General features: G+C 38.9%; 1 protein-coding gene and 1 pseudogene across 1 annotated transcript in view; one reads left to right on the forward strand and one right to left on the reverse strand.

Moving 5' to 3' along the window:
* The window catches only part of LOC101270990 (olfactory receptor 10J3-like), a 172,709-nt gene that overhangs the window by 117,348 nt on the left and 39,344 nt on the right, over window positions 1-16,017 (forward strand).
* Window positions 5,232-16,017, reverse strand: part of LOC101271728 (olfactory receptor 10J1-like) — a 31,434-nt pseudogene continuing 20,648 nt past the window's right edge.

Below are 16,017 nucleotides of genomic sequence, written 5' to 3' on the forward strand. Positions count from 1 at the left end.
GGAGCAATAGCTGATGGGGAGGGCTCCTCTTCTGGGCTAATACCTCCTATTGCTTTCTCCTGGCATTTATCATTATTCTTACTTTCCACCATCGCTGGTATGAAGCAACTCTTGTGTTGCTCCCAAGTTTTGTGACTGGACTTTCGTTTTTATTCCCATATACTTCTAAGATACCTTATCAATCTGATTACATTTGTTGGGAGTCTTTATCATGCCTCATAGTTGCTCAACATGACTCATATTTTCTAGTCCACTAAATATTCCATTTTTTAAAGCAGTGGCTATATAATCCTAATTTTAAAATCTTTTCTTTCCCTTGTTGGGTTTGGTGCAGGGGTGGGGTTGGGGAGTGTGGAGAGGAGAAATGTTGTATGTACTTATTGGGCCATAGTGAACATCAAAAATCAAACGTTCCACTTTCTTCTTTATAATTTTCTGAAACTTTTTTCAAAGAATTAGTATTGCTTTTGTAATCAGGAAAGTGCCAATTCACATACTGCTATTTTAGAAAAAAAGGAGACAAAAGAAAAAATAGGGGGCCTCCTTCTCAGATACTTACCTACCATTTCAGCCAGCTTGGAGTGTCACTTATGCATGCAACACTGCATATGGCATCCATAGCTCCCCATGTTTTCCCTAAGTTTAGTGGATCACACCAGGAATACCTCAAAGTTCTGCTTTGCTTTTGGTATTTGGTCAAAAGCTGCTGTTGTGTTGCTACTTTGGTTTTCAGTTTCTGCAAAGTTGATGGCTCAAAATCTTGTATGCCATTTTTTTGGCATCTCAATTTGTAGGTAAACAATGATCATTTAATAGTATGGGTTATTGTCTCTAATCAGTCTAACAACATCAGTATTCTGAATAAAGCAAGTCATTTTGATTATTTTAAATGTTCAAATATGCATTTTCAAATGCAGTTAATCATTTTATCTGTGACTTAGACTGTGACTTAGACTGAAATAGCTTTATATGCTTTTCATGATAAAATTCTATCAAGCAATTGAAGTATACATTTCATTTATTAGTACAAGAGTAAAATGCAAGAATAATTGATGATATTGTGAAAGTTGTTAATCTTCTGGACAAATTTAAGAGTTTTAAGTAGTTAAATAGGAAAATAATATTTCATATAAATATTGAAATAGTTTGTTGCTTATTAGTTTTAGAAAGAACACTATATCCTTATAAAGCCAATAGATATTTATAAAATTTAAATTGTACAAAGCAGAATAATGGAAATTAGATATCAGAATTCTAATCTTTGTAAAATCGTCTGGTGTTTTGTATTTATAATATTAAATAAAACAACTTTTCAGCACTGTGTTTTTAGCTTCTTAATTCCATTTAAGCCATGAATCTTATCATATTTTATACATGAGTTACAGAACAATTTCAGTTTTGCCACCCAAATCATGTATGACAGTATCCAGTATAAATTATTTTTAATCTGTATCTAATAAAGAATATGAAGAAAAGAAAGTGTTAGAGAAAAATGAGATATTACCTTCAAGATATTCTGATTTTCTACCAATCTCAGTTCCTCACTTGAAAAATGAGCATCTATCTGGTATACCAAATGTGTGTTTTAGTGACTGCTAGAACAATCTAGCAGCTACAGTGAAGACTAAATGTCCTTCCTCTGAAATGTCAAATGTTTAAATATGATTACCAAATGTTTAATAATAAAATTCCAATGTTATTAAATTTTGAAATAAGATTTTAATTTTATTTCAGTATCCCAGAGACAATCTGATGATATTGGGCTGAGGCATTGACTTCCGTTGAATATTTTAACTCTCAGTTATTGAGTATTTGGTCAAAATATGTCTTAGATGCACCTCTCTTCACTAATATTACTTAAATAAAATGAAATAGAACAGAATTGACTAGAATGAAAAACATCTAAATGCATTGCATATAGTAAGGGTAAGTACTGTTTTGTCAATGTTTTGCTTGTTTGTATATGTATGTGTATGTGTATATATACACAGACATACAGAAAATGTATGCATGCATACTGGGTTATGTTACAGTATGCATTGTTTATTGAGGGCCATTGACCATGGTAAAGAGTTTGAAATCTACTAAACTAGAAGGAGGGAAAGTGTTTGATGTAGAGCAGGACAAGCATTAACTGCTGAAGTTGCTAACAAAAGATAGTAATGCAAAGTTTGGAAGTGTTGTTTTTTTGTTGTTGTTGTTTTTTATAAGCAAATACATGACCAGATTTAAGGATGGATACAACAGCAATTAGAACTTAAGTACAAGTGGGAGGGAGGAAGGAGTCAAAACTTAGTGAAATAATATAAAATAGCCAGGAAAAATTGGAGAGGTAAGAATACAGGGATCATGTCAGCTAATAATAATAGGGATAATGATACATTATATTTCTTAACACCTCCTGTGGTTATCACAACAATTTATGCTCTGTTAATTCTACTATATTTGATTCTTACAATAGCCTAATGAGAAAGGCAGAGCCAGCATTGGTAACCCCATATCGTAGATAAGGAAAGATTCCATTACTTCCTTAGGAATACACAGTTGGGAAGGAATAAAGGTGTGTCTTAAATTCAAGTCTTCTTATGATTTTGTGTTCTTCCCAACAAAAGAGGCCAGTTGAGAAATGAAGGGTGGAACCAATATGTCTGGGGAAACTAAGTAAAACAATCACTTTCTGTGCTCATGAGATCACTGAAGCTCTGTATCAGGCTAAATGACTGGGATGTGTCTGGAGGATTAATCATCCAGAAGCGGAATTCCCCTCATCATTCTCCAGGGTGTCTAAAGAAAGAGACTCGACCTTGCACCAGGAACAGAAATAAAAGTGATAGCAGGCAGACAAAAACGGAGAATCAGAAATCTCTGTGGCAGTACCCTCCTCAGATGGATGAGGTTGAACCCTCTGGGTTTCGTTGATATAATTAGAAGTTTACAGAGATTATAGCGCTTTTCTTACTCTAATAAAAATAAAGAATATTTGCCCCTGTTTTGTCATTTACAAAGGATTTTCACACCTCTTATCTCGTGTTTGTCGTGAGAAACTGACGTTTTATAAATGAGGAAACAGCGGCTTAGAGAAGTTAGCTAATCATTCAAGTATATGTGGTGAATAAGAAGCAGAGCCAGGACTCAAAATGCAGTCTTTTTCTTACAGTGCTTATGTTATATCCACTTTACTCTGCTGGCTTCCAAAAACTGCTACCTAACATTTTCAGTAGCTAACTTTGCCAATATAGATTATTATTAATAAAGTTGAATGAACAGGGCAGCATTTTTGAGGCTACAGTCTAAAATTTAAAAAGTCTTTTTATTTACTGAGTAAAAGTGACCATTGGCAAACCTGGGGTACCTTTATTTTGGGGTTCTGTTGGATTCCACCACAAATTTTAAAAAATACTCAAATTTATGAAAGACTGAACCATAATGGGCTATTTATGAAATTACAATATTTGGACATAACCCTAACTTTTGAAATTAACATGAAGGAGAACACAGCCTGTGAAAAACAGGTCACTTGGTACAAGTAAGACATTAAACTGTCCACTTAGTGAAGTCTTCATCTGGTTACAACATCACTCACTGCCCATTTCAGACTTTGAGCCATAAAGACATCATGGGAAATGCTCACTATAGTAATATAATGCATGTATGAGTTTAGAGGTAGGAGAGTGAGGGAGTGATTTCTTCTTCATTAGAAAGTTCATAAAAGAGAGATGCTTTAGTTTGGTGTTTTAAAAGGAGAACACCCTGGTTGAGTGGGCAGTGAGGGTGGCAGTAAGGGATTTCCATTAAGTAACAATAAGCTGTAGAAAAGCATGAGAATATGAAATGGGAAATGGGAAGCCACAAGTCACCAGGTGTTCTGTGTGGGACTGGATAACAGGCTGGGGGAGGGGTGCTGGAAGTGGAGGTGACTAGTGAAAGATGGCATATTAATTCAGGTCCTAGGGGGTTTGAAATGATAGTGTTGATGGTTTGAGTCTTTTTCTTTTGTTGAGTCACTAAGTTACCATATGGCTATTTCCTTACCCATCCAAATCTTCCAAATCCTCTCACCTGGCTAATCCTTGTTATAGATTCTCTCTTGTATTCCCATCACTAGACACTTCTTTTCATTCTCCAAGCATCTCCAAAGGCAATACTAATTTTTTTTTTTAACTGGGTGAACCATTCACATATATTATCACCAATAACCTTTGTACATTCTCATAATATAAATGCCAATATGATTACTTGGTGCTACCTCTTTCTTTAATTAAATTGCCAAGGAATTTTAATCACTCTCCAAAAATGTTTCTATTACATGGTCCTGAAAACTTAAGTTCCAGGTTGGCCATATGGGAGAATGCAGACTTATGTGGAAAAGATCCAGACTTCAAGGACTGATGAATTGTGTAGATGCTTATTATCTCTGATAGCCATTTATTTATTTATTTATTTTTAATAAACTTATTTATTTACTTTATTTTGGGCTGCACTGGGTCTTCGTTGCTGCACGCAGGCTTTTCTCTGGTCGCGGCGAGCAGGGGCTACTCTTTGTTGAGGTGCGCAGGCTTCTCATCGCGGTGGCTTCTCTTGCTGCGGAGCATGGGCTCTAGGCGCGTGGGCTTCAGTAGTTGTGGCACATGGGCTTAGTTGCTCCGCAGCATTTGGGATCTTCCCAGACCAGAACTCGAACTCATGTCCCCTGCATTGGCAGGTGGATTCTTAACCACTGCGCCACCAGGGAAGCCCCGATAGCTATTTATTTATGAGGTCTAAGATGCAAGGAACTTGAATTGTCCATAAAAGAATGACTTCAGTTAGGTGTTAAGCCTTTGTAACTTTAAATGGATAAAAGATAATCCCATGTCCGAAAAGAGTGTTATAGAATATATTTAAAAGTTTAGTCCTGCCTTGGAGTAGCCTCCCCTCATTAATTCGTTCTACTATCTTGATCTTATTCTGTCCTAGCTGTGCAGACAACCCATCTACTTCCCCAAATCAAGTTCTTTCTCCTATATTTATTGCTCCATACCATCTATGCTCTCTTGTCAGATGCAGACTTGCTTGTGCTTTGGAGAACCTTCTCCCTATCTCCAGGGGCTGGGTTTGTAGTCCTTTTTTCTCTTCTACCCAACCACTGCTTAGTAGGCTGCAGAATTTTCACTGTAGGTGCTGTGGGCACTGCTTTACTTTTTCTTCTCTGTAGAATCTTCTAAGACCTTCTGTGAAACAGGCCCATCTTCTCAGGAAAGCTTCCTGCCAGTGGCCCGGAGCAGAGCATCCTTGACCTCTTTGTTCCTCAGAGTGTACACCACAGGGTTCAGTAGAGGGGTGATGATGGTGTAAGTCACTGAGATCAGCTGACCCTGATCCTTGGTGTTCTCTGACTTGGGCTTGGGGTAGACAATGGAGGCACAGCCATAGTGGACCATGACCACAGTGAGGTGGGAAGCACACGTGGCAAAGGCCTTCTTCTGGCCCTTAGCAGAGGCAATTTTAAGGGTGGTGGAGATGATGAGGATGTAGGAAATGAAAACCAATCCCATGGGAACCAGGATCACCAGGATACTGATGATTAAAGTCAGGATCTCATTGACAGTCATGTCAGTGCAGGAGAGCTTCATCACAGGTCAGATGTCACAGATGAAGTGGGCCAACTTTGTAGCACAGAAAGATAACCTGAATGCAGATGTAACCTGTGTCATGGCTACAACCAGCCCAAAGCTGCAGGCCTCCCACACCAGCTGGATGCACACCCTCTTGTTCACGATGACAGAGTACCTCAAGGGGTTGCAAATGGCCACATAGCAGTCGTGCCCCATTGCTGTGAGCAGGAAGCAGTTGTTGATGGCCAAAATGATGAAGACATCTGAGTGGCACAACCTGCCAAAGAAATGGGCTGACTCAGGCCTGTGAGGTTACAGAGCATCTTGGGTATAATGATGAGTGTGTACATGGTCTCTGAAGCTGACAGCATGCTGAGGAAGAAGTACATGGGGGGTGTGGAGGTGATGATTAAGGCTAATGATGGTCATAATGATGATACTGCCTGCCAAGGTTAACATGTACAGTGCAAAGAACATAATAAAGAGAGTGAGCTGGTGCTCATGGAAGCTGGAGAAACCCTGGAAAGTAAACTCACTCACCAAAGTGTGATTCTCTTTCTTCATTAAATCATAGGTGGCAGTTAAGAAAGTAAAAAATTATATAAGGAACCTAGATGGTTGATTTCTGTCAATAGCAGGCTGGGCAGATTCTTTTGGTTCATCTACTTCAGGTCTCTGCTTATTTATATTCATACCCATGCTCATTTCTTTTGGGAATAAACAGTGGAGTAATGTTCTTTGCTCACTAAGGAAAAAATACATGGTTTTTAGAGTCAGGCGGTATAAACTCATATTTTAGTTCTATCATGGGCTAAGTTACCTTGGGCAAGGAATTTACATCTCTAAGAGCAGTTTCCTCACGTTTATATGGATGCAATTGTGATAACATCATAGATTTGTTGGTAGAAACATTTTTAAACTGTTAAGTATCAACTTATATTAGAGTTCAAACAATTATTGAATCCATTCAAGTTCAGTGGTGTAATGTCGTGCAAAGCTCCAGGCTCTGTAGCTACCTACTAATTCCCAAGCTTCTAGGGTTTAAGGTAGAGCTCTTGTCACTATGGTTTACACACTGCGTTCTCATTTCAGTCTTTCAACTCTGATGGTACTACTCCTCTCAACTTCTGTGCTACAGTCCTCTTCCCTAGACACTACTCATTTTTCAAAGCTACACAAAGCCCATAACCTCTGTAAAATCCTTTCCTATTCTCTCTCTCTCACCCTGCTCCCTCCCTCCCCCCAGCCCCAAACGCGTGTCCTTGCATGGAGGTAGCATACAACTGTATACTAGCTCTTTTGTGTTGAAAGCACCATAGTGTATTTGTGATTACAAAATATGTTCACATACATTATTTAACTTCATCACCATCCAGTGGAACAGGGAGGGCGAGGATTATTGTTTCTCTTCAGAAGCAGAGACTGAGGATCAGCTCCGTTTAGGTAACTGCCCGTGGACACACAGGTGTCAAAGGATGAAAATCAAGACTTGAACTCATGTCTTCCGATCCTGTGTCCATTGTTCCTCCCATTACACAAAACTGCATCATAGAACTGTCCCCATCATGGCTATATTATATAGTCTTTGAGAGTAAGGACCAAGTATTTCAACTCTTTATAACCCTATGACAACTGCAATGTAGGGCACAATGTCTGCTGATGGAATCGTTGCAGGTAACTGGTCCATCAAACAAATTGCCTGTTAGAAAGCAGAGTGCTGGGGCACCACAGCGAGCTCTTCTTCAAAGAAGAGGAGTTTTCAATGTTTTTTAACCTCTGTCTCCTTTCCCTCTGTCTATGCCTGTGACAGCAACAAACAATTAAAGAACTGGGCTGAATTTTAACATTGGAATTATAACTCTAGAAGAAAGCTAACACTATGAACATCTAATTGGAAAATATACTGGTAGTGTAACTTTTCTAGTAGCTTTTACCCTATTACTAAACAAACATATAATTATGTAACAGGTTAGCTATAAAAATAAATTTAATAATAGAATACATGGAGTTGCCTAAAAAAGTGCATTTTGCTGGAAGTAAAGCAAATTAGCCACATTGAAAAATGACTCACTATTGGGTAAATTTCAAAGGCAAACGTCTTTAGTGCTTTTAAGATTAATCTATTTTTCAGAAATATAACATTTTAAATAAAGAACATCTACAAAACGGTATTTACAAGGGATTGCTGCACAGTTACACTTCAACCCCTCCGAGCATGATATGAAAAGAAATGGTATGTGGTTGAAAGAAAACTTTTATGTTAGACGTCAGGGACCATTTCTTAACAGGGAAAGTTGTTTGGCCTGATGTGTGTACCATGGTAAGTAATTGTAAATGTATCCTATGAGGCTTTATAAATAATGTCTCTGTGGATTATGATTTGTGTGAAGACAAGAATATAGACAAGGAAACATACCTGCTAAGTAGCAGAGCCACATTCTTTATTACCATATTAGTCAAGATAGTCTTTAATTCTGGAAGTCATTATTCCTTAGGATTAGCAGAGGATCTTTGAAAGTGGTAAATTAAGGCTAAAGAAGAACAAAAATTCATATACACCTGGACCCTTTCCAGCTTAATATAATTTGACCCTTTAACAACAATAAAACCCATACGTGTATTTTATTCCGTATGTGGCTACCTCTGTAAATGACTGAAGTCTTTTCCCAAATCTCACTTACTTTTCTTCCTGCAAATCTGAGGCTCAACAGAAAAATGGAGGTAGAGATCAGAAATGTGGCCCATTGGTCACAAGTATTCACAAATCAAGGTCATGAAACAAAGGCGCCTGAACGTGGTCCTTCTGCCTGCTTTAGGGTCAGTCTAGGGCTGGAGGTAAAAGGAAAGTTACAGGGGGCTCCTCAGATACTAGATATTCTCTCCAGCTGGGGGAGGAGCTTTTGACACCCAAGAAAGGCTCTCTGGGGATCATCTCTCAAGGTTTCTGGGTGACATTCCCTGAGCACCCTCGAGAGTCACCCTGGGGCTAGAAGCAAGCAGACGGCCGGTGCCCAGGGACCTTGTTACATAGAGGGCACATTCACCAGATTATATGGGTTTGTGCTTTGGGACTCTCATGGCACTTTGCACTGCAAGTAGAAACAGCAGTGGCTTATTTGTCAGGTTTTGTTTTTTAAATAAATATTCTATTTTTATATAGTTGGGCCTTGGAAAACCATGGTTACAAAGCCCAAGTGAGCTCTAGCTAAGAGCCTCTGTCTTGGATTCCAGGAAACTATGCAGCTCTCCCTGTAGTCAAGAACCCTGCTCAATATCTTTTTTTTTTTTTCTTCTTCTTCTTCTTTTCTGGAACTAAAACAGTCAATCTGGCTATTGTTTCTGTCCTGTTGTGGGATTCAGAAATGGTAGACCAAAAGCTCAATAGACAGTAGAGACCTCTCCAGAAGGCCAGGAGATCACTGTCTGTGTCTAAAGAAACCTGAGCCAGGATTTCATACCCCAGGCCTGTCCAAGAAAATAATTAAATGCACAGGGCTTCACAAGCCCAGTCCGGGGTTACCTCCACACTGGTTTCCCAGCCCCAAGTCCAGGCATTTTTTTCTCCCCCTAGGAGCATCTTATTCTCACTATTTTCCTCTTTTTTTTTTTTTTTTTTTTTTTTTTTTTTTTTTTTGCGGTACGTGGGCCTCTCACTGTTGTGGCCTCTCCCGTTGCGGAGCACAGGCTCTGGACGTGCAGGCTCAGCGGCCATGGCTCACGGGCCCAGCCGCTCCGCGGCATGTGGGATCCTCCGGGACCGGGGCACGAACCCGTGTCCCCTGCATCGGCAGGCGGACTCTCAACCACTGCGCCACCAGGGAAGCCCCTATTTTCCTCTTTTATATTGGTAAAAGACAAACTGAGGCATATTAAAAATTTTAAGCTTTTTTTTTTTTTTTTTTAACAAAAATCAATGCAAATTGGGCAGTGCCAAACCAGAAGTTGTTAGGGGTGTCCCAGGGCCAGGAACTCAGGGAAAGACTTTTATAAAGAAAAAGGAGAGGCAAAGTAAGGAGAATAATGACTGGCTGTAGCTTAAAGCCTGGTTGGCTTTTTGTGATTGGTTGTCCCAAGGCTTTGATTTTATAACCTGGAGGCATTTCCAGCCTTAGATTTTAGTTTGTTTACATAGGCTGCCATGGCATTGGAGGTCCCTCAGTTCGATGGCCTCCTTGTTTAATTTAACAACATGTACCTTATCTATCTCATGGCCAGATCCTGACAATTCTCCAAGTTAATTTTTCCACACATGGCAAAAAAAATGAAGTGCCTGCATTCATACCTTGATAAACTTAAAAAATGCCCCTTGTACTTGGTTTGTTTTTTCGTTAAGTGGCGGGGGGGGGGGGGGTTGTTTTTTTTTGTTTTTTTGGGTTGTGTTTTTGTATTCCTGCTTCTCCTCTACTGAATTTGTGGTAGCTTTTAAATTTAGAAAACTATAGAAATAAAGGTTTATAGCAAACATGAAGAAGTTTATAATATTTGCTCTTATCCATATCAGTTTCAGAGACATAAGAGGAAATGCTAGCCAAATCAGGGTTTCTTGGAAAACTCAAAACTTTTCATTAAATTATCATTAATGAAGTTAACGTCTCAACTTCTTTTCCTGGCTGTTTGCAGCTGAGTAGTATCTTCATAGCCATTATAGCCTTCAGTGTTTTGTGGTCAAAGTATGATTGGATAGTCTTCCATTTTGGGACCACCCCTGTGATTAAACTTTTTTTTTTCTCTGCTCTAGTGAGAGAAGAGCCAATTTGTCACTCTAGATATCATTGCAAACACAAATCAGCATTGAGGCATGAAGAGGCTCCCTGCCCCCAGTAGGAAGAAGGTAGAAAGCCTCTTTCATAGAAGACAATCAAGACAGCTCTAGCAACACACAATCGGGGTAGGAAGAACTTTATACTGTTACAATCTGAGCTCTCTGTGAAAAATTAGGAGACCATGCTCTTAGAGGATACACTAGTGACCTTATTTCTCCTGAGGAGGTATCTTTTTGTTTTAAGAGCTGAAAAGGAAATCTAGCAGAATCCTAGGTTTATGGATAATCAGGAGAGGAAGGACAGTGGTTAGGGTTCTGTTAGGAGGTTGATGGCCAAACAACCTGACTCCTGGCTAGCAGGTCTCTCTGGGTATGGCTGTGAGAACAACTGAAGGGCTGAGCTAAGGGAAGTGCTGTATTCCTGGGCACTGTGTCCCTGGGTGCCTTAACCTCAGCCTAGCATTGTGTAGGTAGGCTTGTCCACATGCATGACTGTAGTTGTCCACATCCGTGCTTGCTTGTACTGAAACTTGGATGTTCCAGTTAGCGGCATAACAAACTACTTGAACTTAGAGTCATAAAGCAACAGCAGTCCTTCATCATCCATCTCTGGGAGACTGGTCTCAGTGAGGCTCTTCTCACATCGGGTCTCCCAAGTAGCTCTGGTCAGGAGTTAGCGGGAGTTTGCTCACTCACATCGTCAGTCAATGCTGGCTGTTGACTGAAATACCTACACCTAGCCTCTCCAAGTAGCCTGGGCTTCCTCACAGCCTGTGCTGTGGATTCCAAGAGCAAGCACCCCAAGACAAAGAGCCCGACAGAAGCTGTATGATCCTTTATGTCCTGGTCTCAAAAGTCAGGATGTCACAGCATGACTTTCACACCACCATAATTGTCCAGTCAGTCACAGAGACATGCCCAGTCTCAAGGGGAGGTGTACAGACGTTGCTTTGTAATGGGGGTGCAGCACACTAATAGGAGAGCATACAGAATGGGAGATAACTGCATCCAGTTTTTGAAAATACAGTCTATTTGCTATAGTGAATTAGCAAATGTCCAGGATCTTCTCTTGAACAGGTTAGGCTCGTTGTCCTCAAAGGGAAACAGGAAACAAAATAAAAATTAGACTAAGCAAATTCCAGGCTTTCCCTACTTAGGTGTTTCTGTAAACCTGACAACTGTTTTTTTTTTTTTTTTTTTAGTTCTGAGGAATATTAAGTATTTTTTTACATTTATTGTGCACTTTATTTCTATTATTATTACATTGTAATATATAATGAAATAATTATACAACTCACCATAATGCATAATCAGTGGGAGCTCTGAGCTTGTTTTCATTTGCCACTCACTGATAAGTTTTTTTTTTTTAATTGGGGTATGGTTGTTTTACAATGTTGTTTGTTTCTCCTGTACCCCAAAGTGGAGTTCCTTGTGCTATACAGCAGGTTCTCATTAGTTATCTATTTTATACATATTAGTGTATATATGTCAATCCCAATCTCCCAATTCATCCTACTCGCCCTCTTTGCCCTCTTTTTTTTTTTTTTTTTAACATCTTTATTGGGGTATAATTGCTTTACAATGGTGTGTTAGTTTCTGCTTTATAACAAAGTGAATCAGTCATACATAAGCATATGTTCCCATATGTCTTCCCTGTTGCGTCTCCCTCCCTCCCACCCTCCCTATCCCGCCCCTCCAGGCTGTCACAAAGCACCGAGCCAATATCCCTGTGCCATGCGGCTGCTTCCCACTAGCTATCTACCTTACTGCGTTTGTTAGTGTGTATATGCCCATGACTCTCTCTCGCCCTGTCACAGCTCACCCTTCCCCCTCCCCATAACCTCAAGTCCGTTCTCTAAGAGGTCTGCGTCTTTATTCCTGCTTTACCCCTAGGTTCTTCATGACATTTTTTTCTTAAATTCCATATATATGTGTTAGCATACGGTATTTGTCTTTTTCTTTCTGACTTACTTCACTCTGTATGACAGACTCTAGGTCTATCCACCTCATTACAAATAGCTCAATTTCCTTTCTTTTTATGGCTGAGTAATATTCCATTGTATATATGTGCCACATCTTCTTTATCCATTCATCCGATGACGGGCACTTAGGTTGTTTCCATCTCCGAGCTATTGTAAATAGAGCTGCAATGAACATTTTGGTACATGACTCTTTTTGAATTTTGGTTTTCTCAGGGTATATGCCCAGTAGTGGGATTGCTGGGTCATATGGTAGTTCTATTTGTAGTTTTTTAAGGAACCTCCATACTGTTCTCCATAGTGGCTGAACCAATTCACATTCCCACCAGCAGTGCAAGAGTGTTCCCTTTTCTCCACACCCTCTCCAGCATTTATTGTTTCTAGATTTTTTGATGATGGCCATTCTGACTGGTGTGAGATGATATCTCATTGTAGTTTTGATTTGCATTTCTCTAATGATTAATGATGTTGAGCATTCTTTCATGTGTTTGTTGGCAGTCTGTATATCTTCTTTGGAGAAATGTCTATTTAGGTCTTCTGCCCATTTTTGGATTGGGTTGTTTGTTTTCTTGTTATTGAGCTGCATGAGCTGCTTGTAAATTTTGGAGATTAATCCTTTGTTGGTTGCTTCATTTGCAAATATTTTCTCCCATTCTGAGGGTTGTCTTTTGGTCTTGTTTATGGTTTCCTTTGCTGTGCAAAAGCTTTGAAGTTTCATTAGGTCCCATTTGTTTATTTTTGTTTTTATTTCCATTACTCTAGGAGGTGGGTCAGAAAGGATCTTGCTTTGATTTATGTCATAGAGTGTTCTGCCTATGTTTTCCTCTAAGAGTTTGATAGTTTCTGGCCTTACATTTAGGTCTTTAACCAATTTTGAGCTTATTTTTCTGTATGGTGTTAGGGAGTGATCTAATCTCATACTTTTACATGTACCTGTCCAGTTTTCCCAGCACCACTTATTGAAGAGGCTGTCCTTTCTCCATTGTACATTACTGCCACCTTTATCAAAGATAAGGTGTCCATATGTGCATGGGTTTATCTCTGGGCTTTCTATCCTGTTCCATTGATCTATCTGTCTGTTTTTGTGCCAGTACCATACCGTCTTGATGACTGTAGCTTTGTAGTATAGTCTGAAGTCAGGGAGCCTGATTCCTCCAGTTCCTTCTTTCGTTCTCAAGATTGCTTTGGCTATTCGGGGTCTTTTGTGTTTCCATACAAATTGTGAAATTTTTTGTTCTAGTTCTGTGAAAAATGCCAGTGGTAGTTTGATAGGGATTGCATTGAATCTATAGATTGCTTTGGGTAGTAGAGTCATTTTCACAATGTTGATTCTTCCAATCCAAGAACATGGTATATCTCTCCATCTATTTATATCATCTTTAATTTCTTTCATCAGTGTCTTATAATTTTCTGCATACAGGTCTTTTGTCTCCTTAGGTAGGTTTATTCCTAGATATTTTATTCTTTTTGTTGCAATGGTAAATGGGAGTGTTTTCTTGATTTCACTTTCAGATTTTTCATCATTAGTATATAGGAATGCCAGAGATTTCTGTGCATTAATTTTGTATCCTGCCACTTTACCAAATTCATTGATTAGCTCTAGTAGTTTTCTGGTAGCATCTTTAGGGTTCTCTATGTATAGGATCATGTCATCTGCAAACAGTGACAGCTTTACTTCTTCTTTTCCAATTTGGATTCCTTTTATTTCCTTTTCTTCTCTGATTGCTGTGGCTAAAACTTCCAAAACAATGTTGAATAATAGTGGTGAGAGTGGGCAACCTTGTCTTGTTCCTGATCTTAGTGGAAATGCTTTCAGTTTTTCACCATTGAGGATGATGTTTGCTGTGGGCTTGTCATATATGGCCTTTATTATGTTGAGGAAAGTTCCCTCTATGCCTACTTTCTGCAGGGTTTTTATCATAAATGGGTGTTGAATTTTGTCAAAAGCTTTCTCTGCATCTATTGAGATGATCATATGGTTTTTCTCCTTCAATTTGTTAATATGGTTTATCACATTGATAGATTTGCGTATATTGAAGAATCCTTGCATTCCTGGAATAAACCCCACTTGATCATGGTGTATGATCCTTTTAATGTGCTGTTGGATTCTGTTTGCTAGTATTTTGTTGAGGATTTTTGCATCTATGTTCATCAGTGATATTGGCCTGTAGTTTTCTTTCTTTGTGACATCCTTGTCTGGTTTTGGTATCAAGGTGATGGTGGCCTCGTAGAAGGAGTTAGGGAGTGGTCCTCCCTCTGCTATATTTTGGAAGAGTTTGAGAAGGATAGGTGTTAGCTCTTCTCTAAATGTTTGATAGAATTCGCCTGTGAAGCCATCTGGTCCTGGGCTTTTCTTTGTTGGAAGATTTTTAATCACAGTTTCAATTTCAGTGCTTGTGATTGGTCTGTTCATATTTTCTATTTCTTCCTGATTCAGTCTTGGCAGGTTGTGCATGTCTAAGAATTTGTCCATTTCTTCCAGATTGTCCATTTTATTGGCATAGAGTTGCTTGTAGTAATCTCTCATGATCTCTTTTATCTCTGCAGTGTCAGTTGTTACCTCTCCTTTTTCATTTCTAATTCTATTGATTTGAGTCTTCTCCCTTTTTTTCTTGATGAGTCTGGCTAGTGGTTTATCTATTTTGTTTATCTTCTCAAAGAACCAGCTTTTAGTTTTATTGATCTTTGCTATTGTTTCCTTCATTTCTTTTTCATTTATTTCTGATCTGATTTTTATGATTTCTTTCCTTCTGCTAGCTTTGGGGTTTTTTTGTTCTTCTTTCTCTAATTGCTTGAGGTGCAAGGTTAGGTTGTTTATTCGAGATGTTTCCTGCTTCTTAAGGTGGGCTTGTATTGCTATAAACTTCCCCCTTAGAACTGCTTTTGCTGCATCCCACAGGTTTTGGGTCATTGTGTCTCCATTGTCATTTGTTTCTAGGTATTTTTTGATTTCCTCTTTGATTTCTTCAGTGATCTCTTCATTATTAAGTAGTGTATTGTTTAGCCTCCATGTGTTTGTATTTTTTACAGATCTTTTCCTGTAATTGATATCTAGTCTCATGGCGTTGTGGTCAGAAAAGATACTTGATACAATTTCAATTTTCTTAAATTTACCAAGGCTTGATTTGTGACCTAAGATATGATCTATCCTGGAGAATCTCTTTGCCCTCTTAGTGTCCACATGTTTGTTCTCTACATCTGTATCTCTATTTCTGCCTTGCAAACCAGTTCATCTGTACCATTTTTCTAGCTTCCACGTATATGCGTTAATATACGATATTTCTTTTTCTCTTTCTGACTTACTTCACTCTTTATGACAGTCTCTAGGTCCATCCATGTCCTACAGATGACCCAATTTTGTTCCTTCCTGACCACTCTTTTTGAAATGCTTAAGTTCCAGGGATTCTTGGAAAAATGAAGGGGAAATGTGAACAACTCCTCCCCCACCACCACCACCAAAAAAAAGAAGAATCTAGATCTTCTGCTAATCTAACGTTAGACATTTGAGATGACATTAATGAGTTATAAAGTAAAATAGGTATATATTTAGTGCATTACATGATAACTGGAAAGGCAAACCAAAGTTCTAAACAATTTCAAAATTAACAAAACTCTGCCTTGGGTGACAAGAAGATTTTGAAGCTACTGGTTGCGATTTGCCTATGGGCTTTTGTATATGTTA

This window comes from Orcinus orca, chromosome 1 (assembly GCF_937001465.1).
Source record: "Orcinus orca chromosome 1, mOrcOrc1.1, whole genome shotgun sequence".
Classification (NCBI taxonomy): domain Eukaryota; kingdom Metazoa; phylum Chordata; class Mammalia; order Artiodactyla; family Delphinidae; genus Orcinus; species Orcinus orca.